The sequence below is a fragment of the Bactrocera oleae genome, chromosome 2, assembly GCF_042242935.1.
Source record: "Bactrocera oleae isolate idBacOlea1 chromosome 2, idBacOlea1, whole genome shotgun sequence".
Taxonomy (NCBI): Eukaryota; Metazoa; Arthropoda; class Insecta; order Diptera; family Tephritidae; genus Bactrocera; species Bactrocera oleae.
The window spans coordinates 86,235,390-86,259,612 of NC_091536.1; the positions used below are offsets into that span (position 1 = coordinate 86,235,390).

Below are 24,223 nucleotides of genomic sequence, written 5' to 3' on the forward strand. Positions count from 1 at the left end.
TCATAAAAAAAAAAATAAAATAAAAAATTACATACAAGGATTTGATTTTGATCGATGAGTTCGAATGTTAAATTGATGTGTGCAAAATTTCAGCACAAAATCTCAAAAACTGTGTGACTAGTTAGAGTATTAATAGACAGACGAACATGGCTGAATCGACTACGCTTCTCACTTTGATTACTTATATAGGTATATATAACATATTTTATAGAGTCTCCGACGTTTTCTTTTGGGTGTTACTAACTTCGTGGCAAACTTAATATATTTCGAAATTGTTTAAACTATTGAATGTTTCTTTAACGACGAGTTACGAATATTTAAACCCGAAAATCACCCGTAAATACTATTCAATTTCATTTTAGAAAAGGTCAAAAAGTTTTGAAATCTGTAAATCATTGCTGGAGTTACCCACACGAGTGCAATGGTAAAACCATTGGGCCTGTAGGAAATATAAGAACGGATATAGAGTGTTGAATTGAGAAACTCCAGTATTATTTACAATATTCTATGATTATATCTAAGAAAAATTTTTTGGAAAAATTAGATTTTGACTAAACTTTTTTAAAAGCAATTGAATTGCAGATTTCACTTGCCACTAAATCACTTCCAACCGGGCAGCATGCGATATATACACTCATTTAACTATAAATGCACAACAACTTATGCAAGTAGTTATGCGAAAATACAAACTAACGCCCCTCATGAGTAACTCAATGCGTAAGGGTGCATCTGTGAGTGTATGTGTATTTATTGTGCAGTGTGCTTTAAGTTGCGAAGTAAACTTGGCGGCACAAAAATAATAGGGGAATGAAGCCAGTGTAAAACTAAACTTCTCCATACTCCGTTGCAACCTAGACACACACACGCACAACAGCATAAACTGTTGGCACCTTAGTACCACACGTTTATACAAATATGTGAGTGTAGATGTGTGTGTGTGTATTATACACATATGCGCATCTGAGGTTATGCATGAAACAGCTCGAAAATTATAATATGCAAAATTGCTTTTGCTTGCATTTGTATGCTTTCTTCGACGTGTGTATGTATGTGGTTGTGCGCTGGTATGTGTCACCAGGCTATGCCGGCGTCTTTGATGAAATGCATTTAGTGCGCTCCAGTGCTTGCTGATTACGCTGCTCCTGCAGCGGATTTCTTCCATTCACTCAGCCCAATTTAGGAATTACACTGCTCGACACATACATACATACATACATTCTTATGAAACCTATGCACGTGCGAATATGTGCGTACAATGGTATGTGTGTCTGTGTGGTGCGCTTCACGACCTTTTTGCTCATAGCAACACCCATACATAATACATAACTCACGCCTTCTTTCCCTCCATCATTGTATTATATTAGTTTTTGGTTATTTCAAGCTTTTAATTTAATCTCACAATGACGTGAGATAGAGTTTTTAATTAATTTAACAAAATCTGTTGGTATTGTAGCCTGGGTTATTTTTGGGGTCAAATCTGTTTTCGTAAACTGTAGCCAATGATAACAATTTAATAAAGTAATTTATGAATGGGAACATGCAATGAAAACAGTTTATTTTGCGAAAAAGACGTCACTAAAGTGTATAAAATTGTTTGTGCGACTTAAAGTCAGGGAAAGTAAGTAATTTTATTTAAATGTAATGGACAATATACACTTTTTGTATAATTTAGAATTTTCGGAAAATTTTCAAATGTCTGTTAGTTTTTATTTTGTATCCTTCTAACGTACTTTACTTAGATGGTCTCGAGCAGTAGTAAATTATGAATAAATGAAACGTTAAATGTTGCCTACAATTAGGCGCATAATTGTTTTTAGCAAAGTCTTACACCTAATAAGATATTATTATATGTTTAACACGTCTTTATCTATAGCTTCTCCGCAGCTAAAAAATGTGAAAAATTCCACTAATAATAATACGTAGTTTAGGAAAGTAAGCTTCTGCCAAAACCGAGAAAAACGCTATTATCTTGTTAGCGCAGTGGCTTCTTAAGGTAGATCAGCCTGTTATAATACTATTACCATTATCAAAGCAATTTTGGACGAGACCACTTGTTCATTTCAACGGATAGTAAATACTTTTATTTTTTTGCTACCATCAGCTAGCATTGCGTTACATACTTTCAGAGGTGGAGAATTCTCACCCCTTCCAACGAAGTACTCTGAATTAACTTAAAATACTAGTCCTTCCTCAAATGTATTCCTGTCTACTCCATGAGCTAGCTGTCGGACCGATTGAGCTTTTTCCGACAAAAATCTATAGCCACAAAATTTCGTAGGATCAAAGGGACCAAACTTTTGCATTGCATTAGAAGTTCAAAACAAAAAAAAAAAATAAAAGAAATTAGGGCAAAAAAGGTTCATTTCTAAAAGCACCATAAAATAAAAATAATTTGATCGGTTAGTTTGGATGAGAGCTATGTCATATAGTGATCCGATATCGGTGGTTCCGACAAATGAGTAGCTTCTCTCTAAAGTGAGAGCACTAGCTGGCGTATATAGAGGCAGATAGATGGAGGGATATGTCTAAATCGACTCAGTTCGTTCCATTAATCATTTATACTCGTATATCGTATTTACTTTTTAGGGTAACTTAATATATCCTGATCGGGGTATAAAAACACTTATGCTTATCTATATTCGGTCAACTGTTTTTATGTATCGCAGACAAAAGCTCTCCATAATATTGAGTAAAAAAGTTAATTTTGAACTTGAGGAACTTTGCATGCCTTCGTGATTTTAGGGCTATGTTAACCCTCATATATTTTGTACTTAGTTCACTAAATTTTTTTATTGGGGAATCCTATTGTGTTACATACACACTTATTTTTTATTTGCCTTAAAGATACTGGAAGATTCTAGTTGTAATGTGTTGTCGCAAGATTTGGCCTTATTACGCATAAACTGCACTTTTCGATTTCGCTTAAGTAAATAAAAATATATTTTGGATTTCACTTTTTCCGACCAACCTCCAGCACATACATTATGCAAAATCTTATACAGCAAGTCCTCTCCTCCAACCACGACCGGTTTGTGATTATGTTTGAGTTCGTAAAACTGTTTGTCAATATTTTTCTATGCAAATTATGAGAATAAATTACACAAAACAATCGACGGGAACGAAAAACAAGTCAATAAAAAATCACATTACACTCAACATGCCGCAGGGTCGGGGCGGCTGTACGAATGCAATGCATAAAGTTAGCAAATGAGCGATAATGGAGATTGACAACGAACACCAACGAAATCACAGTGGCAACGCACTCGCAGAAGCGTAAGCAATAAATGAATGGAAATTACTGTGTCCGCGCCACGATTGCGTCGGAGGGCAGCACGAACACGCCCATAAAATCACAAACGCTAAGTGGGTGGAGTGAACAAGACAATAAAAAATTAAAATAAAGACAATAATGACAATCACAAACCACAAATGTCAAAATAAATTATCAATAAATTTCGCGGAGAAAGAAATGAAAAGGGCGATTGTGTGAAAAGCGTGAACATGCATCACACATTCCTTTGTCGTCCGGTCTAGCAGCCAACGCTTGGTTTTTAGTTTTTTTATTTTAATTTTATTTGTTTGTGGCATCACTCATTTGACTCTGCGGAGGAATTGCGGCAGCACAGTGTACATGCCATTTTCAAATAAATATGTATGTATGTTTGTCGGTTTGAACAGTTATTATAAATAGCGCAGTAAACACGCTTACTATTAGCAATACGAAATTTGGGACGGCGAGAATTTTTAAAATGCACGCTACTGAATTATATGTGTGGTTGCAAGATTTTTTCATAAAACTATAGTGTAAAATTAGGCGTTTAAGCTTGTTCAGACGTTTAGAGTGGATAATCACGATCGTTGGTTTAAAAACACTATTTTTATACTTTATTATTTGATTACCAAATATTTTTTAATTTAAATTTTGTTTTTGTATACCATACTCTTTTCATTAGATTTAAGATCAATCCTAAAAGTAATTAATATGTTATATACATATATTTGTTATAGATTATTTTGTATTTATATCTACGAATCCAATACAAAAATTAGAGACCATTATATGTCTCAGATCGTTTGCTTATCGGCAGTCAATGTCGAACCTATGATTGTATTTTTATAGAAAAATGGTTCGCTGAAAAATAAAATCGTTTTAAACTGGTCCATAGAGCGAGAAATACAGTGCTATAAAAAAAAACACAACGTTTTAATAATTAGGCACAAAACGTGTTCATCAAAGTCATACACCTATTTTGAAAATATTTTTTAGAATTTATCTACTTTTGTAACTTTCTCAAGTTCTAAAGCCTTAGCTTGCTAAATATCATAATTATTCAGATTGTTTGGGACTGTTTATTTGCTGAATATTCATAACGGAACTAAAGACAGTAGTGTGAGAAATTCTTTTTGGCAACAAAAAATGTTTACAAATGGTGTTTTCCATATTAGAAAAAGTTCAGCGTCTGATGATATTCGGTGTATAATCTTCAATTCAAATTATTGAAATGAATGTGGACCCGGTACCTCATAAATACAAATACTTGTTAAGTAAAGGTAAAAAAGAATACATGGTAGAAATTAAACTTCGGCAAAACTTCAATATTGATTTAAAGTAGTCGTTATAGAAATAAAAGAAGATGAAGAACAATCTGTTATTTTCTGTGCTATCACTTACCGTAATACGAGGTGTGTAGGGCGCATAATAAACATGTTAAAAAAAAAATTGTCCCCCACACATTACAATGCAAACATTCCAAGTCCACTCGCGTTCAGCTAAATAAATCGAGGTGGCGTCAATGACAACAACACAACAAGCACAAAAAGCAGCGGTGACCACAGTAATGACCAGCGATAACTGCAGGAGCGTAACAACTACAACACAGACAAAATGTAATGAAAACATTTAAAAGTGATGAAAAAAAATACAACAAAAAACGAAGAAGAAAGCTAAATAATAAAAAAACGCAAAATAAACAAATACAAATACAGAGCCACAAACAAAAAATAACATCAGCCCAGCGACAAAGGAAGATGAAGTCAAAGCGTTCGCATTTGGTGGGTAAAATCTTCACAAGTACAACGGCGCTTAAGGACGAAGCGCGAAAATGTGTTCATATAATGACCCAAATGGCGTTGTAAAGCGTAAAGCATTAACAGCGCGAAAAATAATGTTTAAGCCATAATAAATATTCATTTCCTCTGAGCTGTAGAGTACCTTTCTAGTTTTATTTTAATTTTTCAAGTTGGCGAGATATTGAGATTAACAACAAGCAAGCAAGGAGCATTTTCAGAATACCAACATGAAGCTACTCTAAATTTCTCTCGTTAACTTACGCTAGTACTCCCACAAAAATGATTCTTCGACTATAAAATTGTGTGTTTATTGCAATACATGGGAAGTCAAGTTAATTCAATTGCTTACTTAGGCAATGACTGATTCGGAAGCCTAAACCTTTCAGATATCTCGAAAATGCAGAATATGTGTGATCGATTATTCGTGAACAGTCTGGAATATTGCTTTGAAAGTGTAGAGAATATAGGTTATGACTGTAAGAAAAGTTATTAGCACATACATTGACTTGTGCCTCAGTGTCTCGTGTAAACGCCATAACAATCCGATACCATTTATGTCATCCACATAATATTTTCATAACAGGGTCTTCGTATTTCTTAAATTTCTTGTGCCTAGGTGCTCTTGAAAGCCCAAATGACCTAGTATTAAATGATAATATTAATGTTCAAAAGGCATATGATGACAATATTTAAAAATTTTGGGAGTTGTTTATAGATCTAATTTTGGCGGACATTTTTTTTTGGTCATTGTAAGTTTAGTTGCTTATCTCTCTTCGTGACGCTTACACCTTCCTATTTGTGGTTGCGCTATGCTTTTATCTCTCAAAAATAATAGACCATATACGTTTTTACTTGATAGGTGGCGCTCCGTTAAAATATATATTTGAAATCCGTCTTTTAAAAACACTTTAGTACTTGTATTATACGCTGTATTTTAGCTACTGGAAAATGCATATAGTTAAAGTCCTCAACAATGTTTTAATTAAATTCAAATTGATGTCCAGTTTTTTTTTTAAAGGGCAAAGACGAAGTAAAACTCAAATTTTTAAAAAGCATTAAGTGGTGGTATCCACTTATGAATTTAAAAAAATAAATTTCTTGTTTTTAATATAAATCGAATATATATTTTAGATTAATTTCTGTCATTTTAAAGTTGACTCGGCAAATAATTTCGGAGATAAGAGCTTATTTGTAAGAATTTTGAATTTACTGGAATCGTTCCCCAAAATATTAAACGTTTTTTTCTTGAAACGCGATTTTCAGAGTAGGTGAAAAAAATTTCTTCGAAACGACTGGACGTATCGACTTGGCTGCACCACGACCCTCTTAGATATATTTGTCAATGTGATTGTGCATTTTGTAATGATTGAAGGAATAATATTTTTGATAAAAATTTGGATTTTTTTAGCCCCTTCTATAGGTCCTACGACATCAAGGAAATCCAAAATTTTATAAAATTAATCACTGATTTTTAAATTACATTAAATTCTGTAAATGTACATTATATTTATTAATTATTTTAAATAAAATGGCTCTTCAAAAAAAAAAAAATATTTCTAACTTGCAAGTGAACATAACGCAATATGGGAATTATTCATCATAAATTTCCAAATAGATTTACGGTTTTTAGTTAATGTATCTTTTCTCCAGAAAGCTCTACATTGGTAAAAATAGTCGCAACGTAGTCGAGGAGAAAGCAGATAGATTTGTTATACCGTACGATTAAAAACAAGTTTTCTACTCCAAAGACGCTAACAGTTGCAGTTTCATGCTAAAGTAAATACGAGATACGCCGAGCTTTACACAGCAACAGTCACACCTCACTAAAAATACATTTAACAGGGTTCATCCGTAGTTCTACTGAAAACTACTATTTGCGGCTCTCTATCCTCAAGCTTCTCTGTTACCCTTAACTTGTTTGACACCTACTGAACTGTAAAGTAAACAGTTGATTATTTACTAATAATTTAAGTAATAAAGTTCGACTACGATGTATTCTAATATAAATATTAGCAAGTTCATGTTTCTTCGTGCGGAAATGTACTTATATTTATCTAAATACCCAACTTTCGATTTAAACTGCAGCTTTCAACACATAAGAGTGTCCGAATGTACCTCAAGAGAAAATTTCCTTTATTTTTTAGCTTTTCATTTATCTGAAGGAGAAGGAGTGAATAATGATTCACTTAATATCGTCAAAAATTTAAAGCTTGTTCTATGACTGCTAAGTAAACAGTGCTGTTAATGTAACAGCAAATGTTGATTACACTAATATTCTCCAGAGAAACTGTAACTGTTAACTGATTGCCATAAATTGAGAGAGTATTTATGAAATTTTAGTTCATTTTGTTAACATTAGTTGTCTCTTCACTCAAGTTTAGTATATGAATTGAGTGTTTTTTGTCTCGCTAATATTTTCATGAGCGTTAATTGCACCAAACTCAAAAAGATTGCAAATGCAGGGCAATTAGAGGTCAGTTAAGTTGTTGCTCAAATCTTAGCGAACAATTTATTTTTTGTAAGGAATTAACGAGATATTTTTAGTAGTTTTTTGTAAAATAAAGATGTTATATATATATATATTGTTTTATAAACTTATTACCTTTTATTAACGTGATGATTTATTTAAACTTTGCTTAAATAGGGATCAAAAAACCTTGCCTACATTTAGAGTGAATGTAGACTGAAGACAAAATTTATTATATTATATTTAAAAAAAATAAAGACCAATCAACAAGGTTAGTTAATTTTCCCTTTTGGCAGACGATTGTTGATATTGAAAGATGTATTCCATGACCTCTAAGAAATTGCTATTTTTAACATTTGTTGTAGGTGCCTTGAAGTCACCTCTTAACTGGAAACACTAACTATAACTAGTTAGCCGACTCTGACAGCTGAGGGATTTTATAAGGCTTATTGTAGAAAAAGGCACAGCGATTTGTCATTGACCTTTTAATTTTTGATGTTGGCTGGCACACCGTCCTACATATACTCGTATAATAGTAATGAGCACTTTTAGCCTCTACACCACGATGGTCGTAACTGGAGGGAGAAAAGACGTGTAAAACAACAAAAAAATTGCACACAATTCGCTGATAAGTAAAAAAACTTAAAATGTTGCCTATATTTAGGGTAAATTTGAAATAATGGAACGGCAAGTGAACAAGAATGGAAAATAATGGAATGTGCGATTTGAATAAGCTAGTCAATTGTCTGTTTGTGGTAAACAAAAATGTTTATTCTGTAATATTCGATTTTATAATTATTTTAAAAAACTCGCCACTGCTGATATTTGGCTCTCATTGCAATTGCCTAACCAAGGCAACCAAGATAATTAAAGAGGCGTCTAGCTCACTAATTAATCATATATGATAAAAAAATTAAGTTATCCTTACCTTTCTCTTACAACCTCTAAGTTGCACTAGAATTATTAAAACTAAGAAGGTGCAAACCATATTAATATGTAGCAATTCAGCGTACTAAACCAACTGGAGCTCTGTTCAACAACCTTTGCAAATATGTTTTCTACACTCCAACTACTGTTAACTCCACTAGTGGAGTTACTAAAATTCACCACACAAAGAAAGTCAAGATGCTCGCCTGTAAGTATGTAGCACTGTTTGCTTTGTCCTTTTGAAGGGTAATAGCGTGAGTACTCGCCAACGCGAAGCACGCTCTCATACGCTCTCACCTGCGTCGCTGCCGCTGCGGAGCGCTGTGTTGAGTTTTCGGGCCAACGCGCGTTTTTCGCATTACTCTCGCTCAAGTTTCGGCTGCTGACACAATTCAACATCTGTGTCCCCGCCTCATTGCCTTTGTTGGCGTTTTCAAACTGTTGCATCTACGAGCGCTTTTCGCTGTGCGAAATCGAAACTACAAATCAGTGTAGACGGTCGATTGAAAGCGAATGGTTGCCACACGTTAGTGAGTGCACCTCAAAAACTGACGTACATACGTAGCGGTAAAGCGCGGTAGTGCAATAAACAAAACGTAGAAACTTGTTGGAGGACTGTAAATGGTAGGCATATACATATGTATGTATAAGGAAGGCAGGGCGAATCGGGATATTTTTTGTTAATTTCAAGTAAATGCTAGCAGATTGCATTACAAATTGCGATAACTCTAATGAAGTGCGGGCCGAAACAGGTGGCTTACGGCCATCCAACCCCACACGCACGTAACAGAGCAAATATATGCACATATTTACACAGACATGTGCATGCCATTGCCGTGGCTTATAACGAGAGATTATCTACTTTGGCAAATTGAGATTGAGATTTTCCCTACACATTTCGTCGGTGTTGCGCCCTCAGTTAATAGCCCTCATTCGGACGTCAGCAGCAGCAGCACCGCACTAGCTAGTGTGTCAGGTCACTGCCATTATACGAACATACCACACGACATACACACACATATACATACATACGTACCGATGCATTGCAGCGCCTCGCGCTGTGTGCGTTTGTTTGAGTTGGAGAGTGCAAGTGAAGTTGGTAGCGATTTTGGTTCGCTTGCGGTGCCTGTGTCTTCTGCATGGCGTTCGTGTACATACTCGTATTTTCGCACACATATACACATATATAAATACAGGCACATAAACACACAAAATGCAGTTAGTTGTAACCATTCGTTAACGGCCGGAATTGGTCGAACCTTCACACCGAATGCGTGTTGAGTAACTGTAAACAACAAAAACAAATATGTTCGTTGGCTCGCACAACATTTTCTTCGTGTGTTATCCTCAGGATTGCACTTGGCATTTTGGCATTTATAACTAAGCTGCTGTGCTCAGTTTTCATCCTGTCGGTTTTGTCGCTCTTAAACTCATCGTCATACTCAACGACGACGGCAACGGCAACGACGACGACAATTGCGTGTTGTATTTTGATGCTTCCACTGTTGTTGTTGTTTGCGTTGCTTCCATGCGTGCCATGTACGTATGTATGTATGTAGAGTTGGCTGTGAGGCAAACAATTCCACTTCGAGCGCCACGAGTTGAACATATTCGAACTTACAGCCGAGCACACGTCGTTTTGTATGGCTTGTGTTTTCAGCACATCGGTAGGGCACGAAGTTGCTTGGCATTTGTTGGTTGCTGAGCAGCCGTGGCTCATTCACGCCGAAACGTTGCGATTGTTAGTGTCAAATACGTCGCTTGTACGCGTTGTTGCCAATACGCTTTAGAGTGAAATTTCCTTAAATAAGTACGGCATTAAAATTTTTACTCGGTCACACGCATGTATGTGTATGTGTATGCGTATGTGCGTGCGTTCGTGTTTGCGTGCATTCTAATGCGTGAGTGCAGTCAAGTGATGCGCTGAAGGTTTGTGTGCGATGTGCACTGCTGTGAGTTTAGCTGAAATGATTACTTTAATTACAACAAATTACAATTAATTACAATCAATTAAAACTATTAATTGTTAAGTGAGAGGCAAACGCTAAACGAAAGTGTAAAATATTGTGGTGCAAGTGTTGCCATTTAAAGTGTCGCGTTCTATTTCCGTAAATAACACATTGTCGAACCTAACACGTACTGCCAATTGTAGTAGAAAATAAAATTACACACATTCCCAAGTGCTGTCAAGCACACACATATACATGTAAACTAAAGTGAGTACTTGTGCATAATAGAAAAGGGGATTTTCGTTGAGATTTCGTGTTACGCCGCGTTTTATTAACTTACAACTACTTACATGCATACGTAATAGCAACAATTGTACAATCAAATTAACGCTCTAACACATTATCCGGAAACACTCACAAAAGACACAGCAGTGTGTTAACGCGTGTGTTCGTTTGGCGGGTAATACAGGGCGTATGAGTGCTCCAGTTCCACAAAGCAGATATTTCTGATTTAGCGCACAAAACGCAGACCTACTAACACACATATACAAATATATGACGGTAGATATATATATATACATATGTAAAGTAAATACAGCTAGCTGCTGGTGCGCCAAGTGAAATTGTTGCTAAACGCGCGCGGGCTTGTGTGTGTGCAGAGAATTTTTCATGAGCCAACTAAATTTGTGTTGCAGATTTAACGCCACAACAACACTAACAACGGACTACATGAAGACACAAGAAAATAAAAACCCAAAAATAAAAAAAAATCCAAAGAGAAGAAGTCTCTGCTATTTTGTGTGTAAAATATTCGTTGTTTCTCGTATTATTATTACTTTGCGCGCTGGCACTGCGCTGACTTGGCACGCATATTTATGCAATTTACGCCATAATTCAATTCGTTTTTCATTTTCGCCAATTCATTCAAGCGCGTTTTAAGGATACTCGCGCGGCTTTAGGTGGCAAGCTTAGCATACTATATGGCGCGCAGTCAGTGCTAGTACGCACTAACACTTAGCCAACTAGTTAGCTTGCATGTGTTCATTTTTGTTTGTGTTGTGTTTTGAATTCGTGGAGCGTGTAAATTAAATTATTTACACTTGGAGTACGCTGACGTGCTTTAATTTATGCGAAATTGCGCCAAAGCGCCTAAATGTAGACAACATTTCAATTTAAATAATTCACAGAAATTCGACGCTGCGGCAAACGACTTTACACAAATAGTGTAATTTATTAGTAAAAATTAAAAATATACGTAAATAAAATTTAGAAGTTAAAAAAAAACAACAAAAACAATTCACTTAAAAAATAAAAGTAGCATCCCAAAAACTAGTGTAAACTAATTGTAATTCCCAGTGTTTGCCACGAGCTTCTGCAACTTTTATTTGCTGACGCTGACAAAACAGCCAGCTATAACCCCAAATGAAGTGACAAAAGAAATTGCTGCAGAAGTTCTGAAACAAGTGCGGAAGTAGCACAGCAAAACAAAAATAAAATAAACAATACAAAAAAAGGTAAAAGGAAAATTTTGTGCAAATGCGTGAACACAGTGTAAACGCTAAACAACAGGTGAACTTTGCAACTTAAATATTAAGCTGTGTCTCCGAGGAAAATTCCATGAGAACTACATACTTGTAACCGACACAAAAGCTGCTGAACTGGTGAGTGTCGTTGTTGTTGTTGTTTTTGTATTAGTTTTTCTTTTTGATAAACTTTTGCATTCACCTTTTGTTGATTGTGGAAGCTGACGCTGTTGCTGTTGTTGTCCTCTTCTTCTGGTGTGCTATTTACTGTCGTGCTTTATTACAGCTGATAGTTCGTAAAACACTTTAATTAATAGATTGATTGCATTGGATACGAAAGGAGGCACAGTTATTTGGTGTTTATGTCTTTAGTGATTATGTGCTCAGTGTTTGGAATGCAAGATGGCAAAAAAGAAGATGTGATTTAATAGATAAACCGTACTTTGTAGTTCTGACTTTTAATGGACATAGAGATTCGGTAGACTTTGATTAATAATATTTAGCAGTATTTTTCGCTTTCTTACAATGAAGTTGTTGTAAAATTTTGATAGACTACCAATTTAACAGATATTTTAAATAACTGTAGAACATGGCTTATTTTAAGAGTATTCAAAACTATTCAAAAAACATAAAATTAAATTCTTCGAATTCTTTGTTTTGATTAAATTTGTAAGATTAAAATTTTTTTTGACATATATATAGAATTTTCTGAAAATTTTATAACTTTAATAAAGTATCCAATAAGAAAATTCGCAAAATATATTTTGGAGTTTATAGGCTTTCTAAATTTGCAACAACTCGATGTATGTTATTTAATTTAGAAAAGGTTGCCAGCTGTAGAAAAAATAAAAATTACTGAACAATTTAAAGAAAATTTGACAATATGAAAAAAAAATTACAATCTAAAATTTTTTTAATTAAAAATGGCGTAGAGTAATTTTAAGCAATAAATTAAATAAATCAATTTATATCTATACCTCTTGTGTCTTTAGACAAATTAAGTGAAGAAAAATTTTTATTTTTTGCATAAGCTGAGGTTATTGTGTATATAGAATTAATTCTTTTATAATTTAGGGAAATGATTAATATTTTGTTATATCAAGAACCTATATACCGAATAAAAGGTCATACTATAATAAATTCGGTGTAATAGGTGTACATGTAGAAAACCTTCGATTTTCATAAACGTTGTCATGCCGTTTGTAGCCTACTAATATTTTTTCATACAGATAAAATATAAAAGTTTATCATTTATTAATTTTTAGTAAGTACGTTCATATTTCAGATCTTCAGCAGGTTTGGGCCTGCATGCGGATCTATGAAAACTTATCTTAGCTTCTTATTATAAATCTCCTTGTGATACATACTTGTATTTCACTAATTTCAGGATTTAAATGAAAGTCAAAATTTTAAAAATGTGATTTGAGTGGCGTTGTATCCTGGAAAGATAATGTCAAATCGTCGACTTCAAAATGTGATTAAATTTAGCTGAACGGAAAAAAGATATTTATGAGAAGTTACTCTGTAAGAAAACTTAAGGTGACTGGTCTGGTCTGGTCATTTTGGTCTGGTATTTGACTATATTATTTTTTGGAGAGTCCCCGAAATATAGCAAATTTTAATACCGAAACCAGTACACTTAAACCAAAATTTTATGTATGTTAGACAATGGAAAGTATTTATTTTGAAATAAATTCATCTCAAGTAAAAGTTAGTTCCATGGTAAAATTTATTCCATAATAAAGTATATAAGTTGAGTTGATTTTGTCCAAATACATTTGATTGAATTTATATATTTTGCTTAAATTTTAGAAAAGCTCTTCTACTTTGCTTTTATTTTAACTCTGTGTGATAAGTTTTTTCCAAAATATAATGGTAAATAGTGATTAAAATTTAATTATAGTAAAATTAAAATAAATGTCCAACTTTTAATTAGTGGAGCATGGAATAATCAACGTTTTGCTATCCGTAGGTAATTTTCAATTGCTTTTTAAAATATTTTTATTTTTTTACAGGAACTAAAGATAAAATATAAATGGACTTTGCTATCATTTTGGGCTCCAGAGATATGTTTAAATATTTTACAGTTTCTATCTCAAAGAAAATGTGAGCTGAATTTATCTATAGTAATTGAGAAATTTGGCAATACTTTCCGTTCAAAGGAGGGATAGACTGATTACAGACAGTAGAATATGGAATGAGAGAGTAATAGTAAAGAGCATACTTTTTCCGACAGTAGCGGAAATTGTTTAGCTAATACTTTCTAGAAAAGCTTTTGGGTTAAGATTTGATTTTGAGGTTAGGATGATCGTTAGTATCTTACCATTTAAAAAATAATCTTTTGAGAACCTCGTTTTATAAAAGTTTCTTAATTTTGTATCAAAACTTATACGATAGGAAATGGAGATCTTACTATGGCTGGCAAGTATACCTAAATGCAGTAAATTTTCAACGACTTTTATTTAAGAATTCTCATCTCTTGATCATCATTTAAACTTTATTTGAATACATATTATTGCAAATGTCATATAATTCATCAACTTCAATATTAATTGCATCTCAATTAAACGACGTTTAAGTGAGCGTTAAGCCTTGAATTGTTATTGTATTAAAATACTTAAAACTTAAACTTAAACAATTTTTGCCAAAATTGATAATCCGTTAAATACTCGCATTACCAAGAGCAATCCACCTTCATAGAAGTGCTTCAGTTTTGAGTATTTCTACTTAAACCGGCGTACACGCACTTTTAAACCAGCCAGCCGAACTCGAACCCAACACCGCACTTATTAAACGGCAATCTGTAAACAAACAAAATTGACTTCTTTTTAATTAACCGGCCTTACGTGATTAAGAGTCGACGCGTCGTTGTCTTCATGCCGCCCGCACCTTTAATTGGCGCTTTTTAATGTCGCACGACTTGCTGCTGCCAGCGCTGCCGTTGCTTTCATACCATTTTCGTCGTCCAATTTGCCGCGCCATTATGACAACGGCGAGCAGTCCCCAGCGAGCGCGCGCACAATGTCCTGCTAATTTTTCATGTAACAAATGAAAATGCAAAAATAAGCGAAAACAAAAAGCGCACGCAACCATATGCACGCATGTATACGTGTGTGTGTGTATTGGACAATTGTGCGCTGAAGCTGTCATTCGTTGCTCGGGTTCGCGTTTTTTTTTTGTCCGCGTCATGCGCCACACTTAATCATATTAACCCGCAAATAGAGTGTGGCAGCGTGCGCTTATATGTGTAGGTGTGTGTGTGTATCATTGCAAGTGTGTGTGCGTGTGTTGGCGTGTGGGTGTCACCATCACACATAATAAAACATTTAAATGATGGCACTTAATTTAATTGTTCCTGCCGTTTCATTGCGATTGTATGTGTGTATGCGTCTGTATACATATGTATGTGTGTGAATGTGTGTGGCTTTGCATTGTTCTGTCAACGCTGCGATCTGTGGTCAAGCGTCACAAAAAGCGGAAGAAGCATAAAGTAGACAATACAAACAAGCGAGCGCTGGTGGTTTTAAAACGTAGAAAATGGAAATAAAAAAATAAAATAAAAATAAAAAAAAATAATAATGAAAGTAAATAAAAATAATTACAATTGCAGACGTATCATCAATTATAAATATCTATATTTGTATGAAGTGTGTTGTTGTTATTGCGGTGATAATTTTCATAAATGCATTGCATAAAATATTGTCATCCAGGCGTTTTGCCAGTTATTGCCACAAATTATGCGAAATAAAACGTTAATAAAAGCTAACGGCGAACAAATAACTCAAAATAATAAGCATAGCGGGAATAGTGCTAAATGTTGAGCGTGCTGTACGCTGACGCGCTCAAATTAAATTCGACTAAAATGGAAGCAATCAAATATATGTACATGCAAACATATTAACACACAAAAAGCAAAAAACAAACGTTTTTAGAAATTTATTTTTTAAGAATTTTTTTATTTTTAAATTATTCTATTTTTTTTAAATTTTAGTATAAATAATTTTTTTCAATTTATTTTTTTAGATATTAGCGGAAATAATTTTTTGTCGATTTTTTTTTGAAAAATTTTCTGCATAAAAAGTATGTACTTGTGTTATATTAGTTTTTTTTAAATATTGTTTTTCGGTGTTTTTTTTTTTTTAGAAAATTCACTACATAAAAAATGGGTATCCATGTCATAACTATACGTGTAAATGTTAACACATTCAACACGTTCGAATGCATACACACGTACATACATAATGCAGTACAGATGTGTTGCGTGTAACCAAAACTCCTGCTGGTCGTGTCGACCACAAGAGTTTAATGCTGTGGTTAGTGTGACTTTTACCAAAAGTGAATGGTACACAAGCTGACTGACCTACAATACGCTTATTGGCGTGTATTTTACCCAATTTTTTGTTTTCATTTAAAAATGCATGAAAAAGCGAAATTTAAATCTCAGCAAATTTAGCAAGTACAAATATATAAAAAAATATTTTCAAAATAAATGTAAGCTGTTAAATTTTTGCCTCAAGTGTTGTGAGAATTGACAATAGCGCAACTGTATGTGGCATCATAAGCGCGACTAATTTTTGTTTATTATGATGCACTGGCTGTTTGGTCACTTTCATTTATGCCTTTTGCATGGAAAATTGAAATTTTTTATGAGAAAATCATGCAAATATTTTTTAATAAATTTTTGAGTTTGTCAAAATAATTTAGGAGTGTTAAAACGAAAATAGTAATCTATTGGGAATGTAGAGTAATCAATATACCATTAGGACGCTTGTTAATTTCGACTACATTTTGTAGCAACACATACTATTTCACTAGTGTTTTGCGCATTTTGGTGGATTTTGTTAAGTTTAAAGTTATAAATTTTTGTTGTAACAATACATATATGTTATATTTTATGGTTTAATGTCAAAGTACCCTTGTATTTTTATCAATTTAAAACAATTGATTTATTTTCGTATTGGAGTGAGATGAAAAATTATGCAAAGCGCCTAATTGTAGGCTACGCTTTTTGAGCCATTATAAACACGTTTTAAACAATGTGAAAACGTTGCCAACATCTAAGTGTCAATGTATATTTAACTAAATTATTAATATCTTCTTTTTTAAAAATATCAATGAATTTCATTCTTGAAGTTCTTTTGGAGATAAAAGATTAAATTTTTATTATTTCATTTTACTGTTTGTTCGGTGAATCTATTTTTTTGCGCTTACAAAAAAATTAAATTTTTTCTAAAAACTGAAATTTTTTTAATAAGATTCTTCTTAACCGTTTTAACCCTCGTACGATACTAAATATTCACTTATTTTGCAGTTTTTTCAAGAGAAGAATTCTCTATCTATGTATATAAAGTGGTTAAGGGTTTCAAAAAAATATTATTCAATATATATATCTGAGAGACCATTTGAAAGATGAAAGTACTCATCGCAATTTGGTCAGAAAAGGTCTTACTTTTAGCAAGTTTAGAGAAATATGAATAGTTCAACACTTTTCGTAATCTGATAATAAAGAGCAAGGATGATTATCTTAATTAAAAGGGTGCATCTTTGCGACAGCCTAAAGTCAACTGTTTTAAAATTTTAAATTTATTTATATAAATTTTATACATATTTTAAAAATACACGGGATAAAGTTAAATGTTTTTCGAGTAACTTGCGAACTTTGACGGCGCTAAAAACTGGCCCTTCTCTGCTATGAAATGTGATCTGATGAAACTTAAAAAATATTTAATATATAAAATATTGTCCGTTTTATTACCTAAAGTCGAAAAACTGGTGGGATATTGCATGGACGATTATATACAGAACAAACAGAAAGATTTTGATAGTGATCGGATCATGTGCCTCCGCGTAATAACTCAAGCAAATTAGAAAAATACTGATCCGAGATAAACGCGATAAGAGAGCGGCTACAATTTAGAATACTGTAACTCAAATATTATTTGAGATATTGATTTAAATTTTTAGTTTGTTATTTTTAAAGGTATCGATTATGTGAATTTCACACTAGGTGTGCCCCTCAAATCATATGAATTGTTATTTACCAAAGCGCCTAATTGTATACTACTTGCTTTTTTTTATAATTTCGTTTATATTGCACAAAAAGGCGGGGGGTTTGGCTACATTTAGGGGTTTTTAAATGTATGCAGATCTAGAAACCCACTTTATATAAGCATTTAAAAAAAATATAGAAATTAATTGGTCAATCGTGAGGAAAATATGTGAAACGCTAAAATATATAAAGGATTACAAAAAGGATATTTTTTATTTTTATTCAAAAATATATATTTTTTTTCCATTGCTGGCTTGGGTTATTCGTTATTGAATATTAGATTGTGTTGTGGTTTCTTTGTGGTCAATAAATCTTTTTCAATATGTGCATGTACAAAACATATATAATCAACTAATCTCTTTCTGTTTGTGGATTTTCTTTACACATTCGCTAGTGAACGAAAAATTTATTCGCTTTTGCGTTTATATATAATTTTAGTGTGGCACAAAGAAAATAGTAATAAAAATCCGTTTCAAACAAATACCATGTGGACTTAAATATAAACAAATAAATAATGAAATTCGCTAAAAACAACAACATTGCATTAAGTATCGCCTTTTGTCTATAGTAGTTCTAGTAAAATTCCAAATTTTAGCAGAAATTCCTCAGTCTTCTCATAGAAAGCAAGGTATAAATATCTCCAACCGTTTACTCTTTGAAAACTTTGGTCAGCGGTTGGTATGCAAAAATTATAATAATAATTATAATTAAAATCAACAAATATCAAAGCATTATTATAATTTCAAAATTATCAATTTGAAATTCAAAAAGACAGATTATATATATATAACTAAATGTATACATTTGTCCATAAGCATATACGTACTACAATAATTCACTTGCTACATAAAGTCAGCATGTTAGCAAGCAAATACATATATATACCTATACCTATAAATGAATATACTATATACATACATATGTATATGCATATACATATTTATATAATTATGTGTGTTTGTGTGCGCACTTTTATTCATATGCAAATAAAGACTTGAAATTGTTTGCATAACTGTATTAGCTATTTGAATATCGAGCCATTGTGGTTATACGCATAATTGGCAAAATATTGTCATTTTCCAAAATACCGCAAAGTGTTTGTTAACAAAACATGAACATTAAAATCCAAATAAAATGCCAATAAAACGTTCGAGTATATGAAAAATAAATGCGAACACAATATACTAGTAATTGACAGTGACTTCATTGCACACACATATGCTCATACATATGGTTGTATATGTGCGTGTATGCCGTTTGAAATCTGTATGTTTACCTTTTGAAAATTAATTTTTTCATAAATGATTTTTTCCGCTGATACTAGCGCAGCTGTTTTCGATGTTGGCTACCTCCTACATGTGTAGTTGTTTTTGCTTATGTGATTTTTGCAGTTGGCGATTTAAAACATGAAATATGTTTTTGAAAACAAACAGAAAATGCTTTAAAAAACTGTTTAATTAATTAATCCACATGGACTTCATATAAACGCGTCAGCTTGTTTTAATTTTTCTTTTGATATATTGTTTATGCTAAAAAATTGATATTAGAGGAATAAATATTTCGTTCTCTTAAATATTTTATAAGTTCTGTAGAGTTTTTTTTTTTCAATTTCAAATAGTAATGAGGTATTTTAACAACGTTTAACGTTTCAGAATTTCTAAGCGAAGAGATTTTTGAAATAATTAAAAATTTGTCGGGTTGTTGAGAGTCGCGTTCTACAGACTGAACACTCTTCCATTGAAGGCCCCGACAATTCCTGTAAATCTAGTCGGTGCTCATACAATAGATTTGACAATACAGCAGCTAAGTGGGTGACCGTTATTTTAACATGCTGCACTTTATCAGCTTTCTATATCAAATATCACTGGATGTTAGTAGTCAAAATCGTCTTGGACTGATATGTTCGTCGAATTTAGCGCTGTCTCTAAATGTAGTGAAATAACGAAATATGTAGTATATTTCTAATCAATTATATTTAATAATATGTAAAAAAATGTTGATAAAATTTTTTGCATTGAGTAAATTTTAACGACTCGCAGAGCTCAAAGTTAAGTTCGCACGATGGTTGAAAAACCAAATAAAGTCAAATCTTTTTCCGCTTCGTTTTTTAATTCCTTTGAAATCTCCAGCTGCATTGAATACTTGCATATCAGACTTTTTTGCTCACATTCGCAGAACTCATTTTAGTGAGTCGCTAGTTTTTAAAATTCGGAACTATGTTGATTTTATCAAAAAGTCGCATTGAGCAGTCTTATGTTCATTCGGTGTTGCCAAGTCCATATAAATTCTCTGCAAAATATTTCGTTCGGCCACCCAAAAAACACTCACTGGAACTGAATTATTATCAACGTTTCTACATATATTTCTGGTTAGAACTTACTGCAACTTCGTTTCCTTTCAATTTCTTTCTCTCTGATATTTTCGTTTCCATTAGCAAGCATGCTTCAACCCTCTGCCGTCTCGGATGTTTACTGTATATTGCATAAGTTATAGATTTGATGCATTCTGTAAGTCATCGCATTTGTTGTAAAATTTTCGCAAATTAAAATTTCATAACGGTTTATAGATTAAAATCTCTTTCTGAAATAGTTTTGATGTTACAGTACTTTAAAGTGTAGCCGCTCAGTCCAATCAGCTCCAACAGTTTATTTTTAAACGCGTTTTGCTAGAAACAGCATTTTTCAAATTTGCTGCAGTTAGTTTATAGTTTTCAATACCAATATTCGAAATTCGAATTTTGGCAAGCAAAAAACCACCAAAATTTTGGGTAAATAAAATTTTTTTTTTTTAAACGCTGACATTTTCATCTTCTAGTCGAGGGAAGTTTGTTTTTTAAGTATTCATTCGAGGAGTCTGGAATTATTGAAGCAGCAGAGGATCTTACTTTTTAGCGGTGTCGGAAATCGCGTGTAACCCCAAAAATATTTATTTATTTTTAAAATTTTTCTAAAATACAATATTTTGCTAAAAGTATTTGTAAAAATACCTTCAAAACATTTGATGCAGTAGTTTTTTTTTAATCGCCAAAATTTGACTTTTTTTTAGACTATCACTTTAGATATATCCCATAACAATTTTAAAAATGAATAGGTATGTCTTCATATTAAGTCTCTTTTTAAAATTGTTTCAAATATAAATAATATGAATTTCGCAAACAGCACACATACAAATATATTATATATACAATACTTTCACACATACATTTATATTTCTATATACATATTTTTATTACAAAATTCATTTATTTCTCCCAATTCACAAACACGTGTTATTATATAAATATTGTATAATATATGTATGTGTGTGTGTGTATGTATGCATGTCTGCTTTTGTTTGTGTTTGTTTGGCTTTTGGATGACATTTGTTAGTATTTACTCGCATGTTCTTTTGTTGGTCGCTACTTGTTGTCTTTTGGCCCGTTAGGTATTTGTTGTCGCATTTGTTGCTGTCATTGATGCTACAGCCATTGTTGATGTTGTTGTTACTTTCCTATTGTTGATATTTATTTAACACTACACTGGTGACATTTACGTGCGTTCTCTGTGTAATCAGAGCATTTTGAAAACCACTCGAAGCCAACCGACCCACCGACCCATCGACCGACCGACTAAGGGTCTAACCAACCTTCACAAAGAGAGAAATCAAACTCAACACATCACTTCTATGCAATCCCCACACACTCTTCTCAGCAAAGTTGCTATTACTATTGTATTGTATGTTGCATGTGTGTGTGGTGGTGTGGCGCAAAGAGATAAAAATGGTATTAAATTAAAATATTTTATATTGACAGCAGTTGCGGTTGTAAATTCCGGTTCATTTTGTGGCATTTGCGGTCAATGTGTCCTGTCAGTTGAGTACTTCCTCGATGGTGTTGTGTAATTAGCGCACATACCGCAAAAATGTTAACAACAACTAGAACAAGAACAACCAGACCAGATATAAAACAATGAACGGTTAAAGGTGGAAATGGTGATATTTTTTCGGTGTTTTACTTTTGAACCTCAGCTGACAATTGTCACCCGAAGCTTTTGTTCAACAACTGCTGTTGAAAGTATGTAAAGCTTGAGTACATATATATGTTCACACATTTTCTATTGAAATTGTAAGCGGATATTTCATGGAAAAAATGTTTTGAAATAAAATAATGGCTACAAAACGCAGAAAGTGCGATAATGGCAGAGTTGCTGTCCACTACAAACCGTCACCACACTAGAGTTGCTTCAAATTAACTATTTTGTTACGTAATTTGTAATCTGATTAATAATATTGTTTTTATGTGACATTTTTGGTCAGGTAAATCGGGTATTGTTCGGGTATGCTTTGGTTAAAAAACCCTTAAATTCAAATTATGGCTTGTTCGGACTACTTAAGTCCGAGTTCTATTCGTTCCGCTAGACCTAAGGTAGAAAATAATTTGAAGATAGACAGTCCTTGAATTAGACGGTCTTTGACAGGATGAAAATCCGTGTTCGTTCCGGTAATATAGACAAAAAGTCGTCGGAATTTCAGATGGCAACGCTTCAAAGATATATTTTTGTAATATTAATCTAAAAAGCTTTTCTAATTTAAGATGCACGTTGTTCTAGTTTATTTTAATTTTAATTTAGATTATTCGCATTTTTAATGTTAAGTAAAAGTGACAAGCTAATCCAACTAATTTCCAGGATCGGAAAAAATTTAAACACTTTCCGCAATAGTATTTATTTTATACCTACATTGTAAAGACACAAGCAAATTTACATTATTATCTATTTAAATTTGTAATAGCAACATTGTACATATATTTTTTCAAATTCGTCACCCCTACATTCATACCAGCAATGGATATTTTTTCAATTGTGGTTTGCCGCTATTTTAATATTTTATTAGTCTGGCAACTCCGCATCCCCTAAAGGTAAATACAGGTTTTTAGCCACATCAGCATTGGATATTTTGTAAGTTTTGGTTTGATGCCATTGATGAAGATTTCAGTACTTACGGCAATAGCATTCATTTCATAACTATTTCGGTATTTTGTAAGGGTGGCAACACCAAACATATTTTATTTTCAAACTCGTCCCTCACACCAACCCAGCACTGAACATGTCTTTATTTTGTTTGATTTGCTGATATTTAAATATTTAATTAGTCTGGCAACGCTGCACCAACTTATTTACAGTCATTTAAAAATAAGAACATTTTTTTATCACCTCATCACTGGAAATTTCTTAAGTTTGAGTTTCCTTCTTTTTAAACATTTATTTAGTCTGGCAACTCTGCGCCCACTCATTTCACAATAGTTCAAAACTAAATGCAGTTTTTTTACCAATATATTTTACTTCGCAATTTCAGCTCATTATTATTTTTTCAAGAACATTTTGTAAACCAGTTGATTTGTTAGGTGGCAGCACCGCAACATACTACTCTGCTAATAAAGCTTTCTTCAAAAACAATGCCTAGTTATCCAATATGTGGATTTATTTTTCAATTATTTTTATATCTTAATATATCTGGTAAGCTTTTTTAATCTCCTTAGCTTAAAAGCTTTAAAATTAACAGTAAAATTTAGAAATTTTACATACTTTATCTGTTTCCCTATTTAACTGTTCATACTACTTGTAATTTATCACTACAAACTTCCGCAACTGTAAAAGTAAATAAATAAAAAAACTGGAATTAAACCTTAATGCCTTCACCCCACTACATAAATAGACACGCTTATTAAAAACTTCTCGAATGAACTTCTATTCCTTAGCATTAATTTATCAACCTCGCTGTGCACACACACACACCCACACATACTTTTTGTTAAAAATCTTATGATCTCACGATATCGCTTTTATCATCTTGAAAATCAGTTTAATTGTATTTACAGAGGGTATTGAGAAAAAGTTACCTTCAATTACAAAGTCCGGGCTAAAGTGAGTTTCTGCGCGTGGGTACTTTGTTCGCGCTTGAATAACTTTCCACTTTTCTATTTATTTATATACAAATGTATATATGTATATATGTATGGTGCGAAGCTTTGTCGTGCGCCCGGCTATATTCATGCCATCAGGTTATTAATATCCCCATTATTGTTGTATTTCCGTAATTTTTCGCTGACGAGTTTTTTCTCTTCGCTTTCTTTGTTCACTAGCCTGCCACAAAGTGCTTTGTTCACAATTTGCCATTGTCCACGTGCGAGTGTGTTGTGATTCTTAGTTTGCTTTCTTGTAGCTCTAGGTTCAGCTGTGTGTGTGTGGGTGTGTGCGGCTTT

General features: G+C 32.9%; 1 protein-coding gene across 2 annotated transcripts in view; it reads left to right on the forward strand.

Moving 5' to 3' along the window:
• Positions 1-10,037: 10,037 nt before the first annotated feature.
• The window catches only part of LOC106625239 (uncharacterized), a 424,306-nt gene continuing 410,120 nt past the window's right edge, over positions 10,038-24,223 (forward strand). Inside the window, exon 1 of one of the 2 annotated variants that reach the window (XM_070105926.1) lies at positions 10,038-12,074. The gene's annotated coding sequence lies outside the window, so the exon portion shown is untranslated. The remainder of the gene's footprint in view (positions 12,075-24,223) is intronic. The other variant, XM_036361284.2, reaches the window with a different exon arrangement.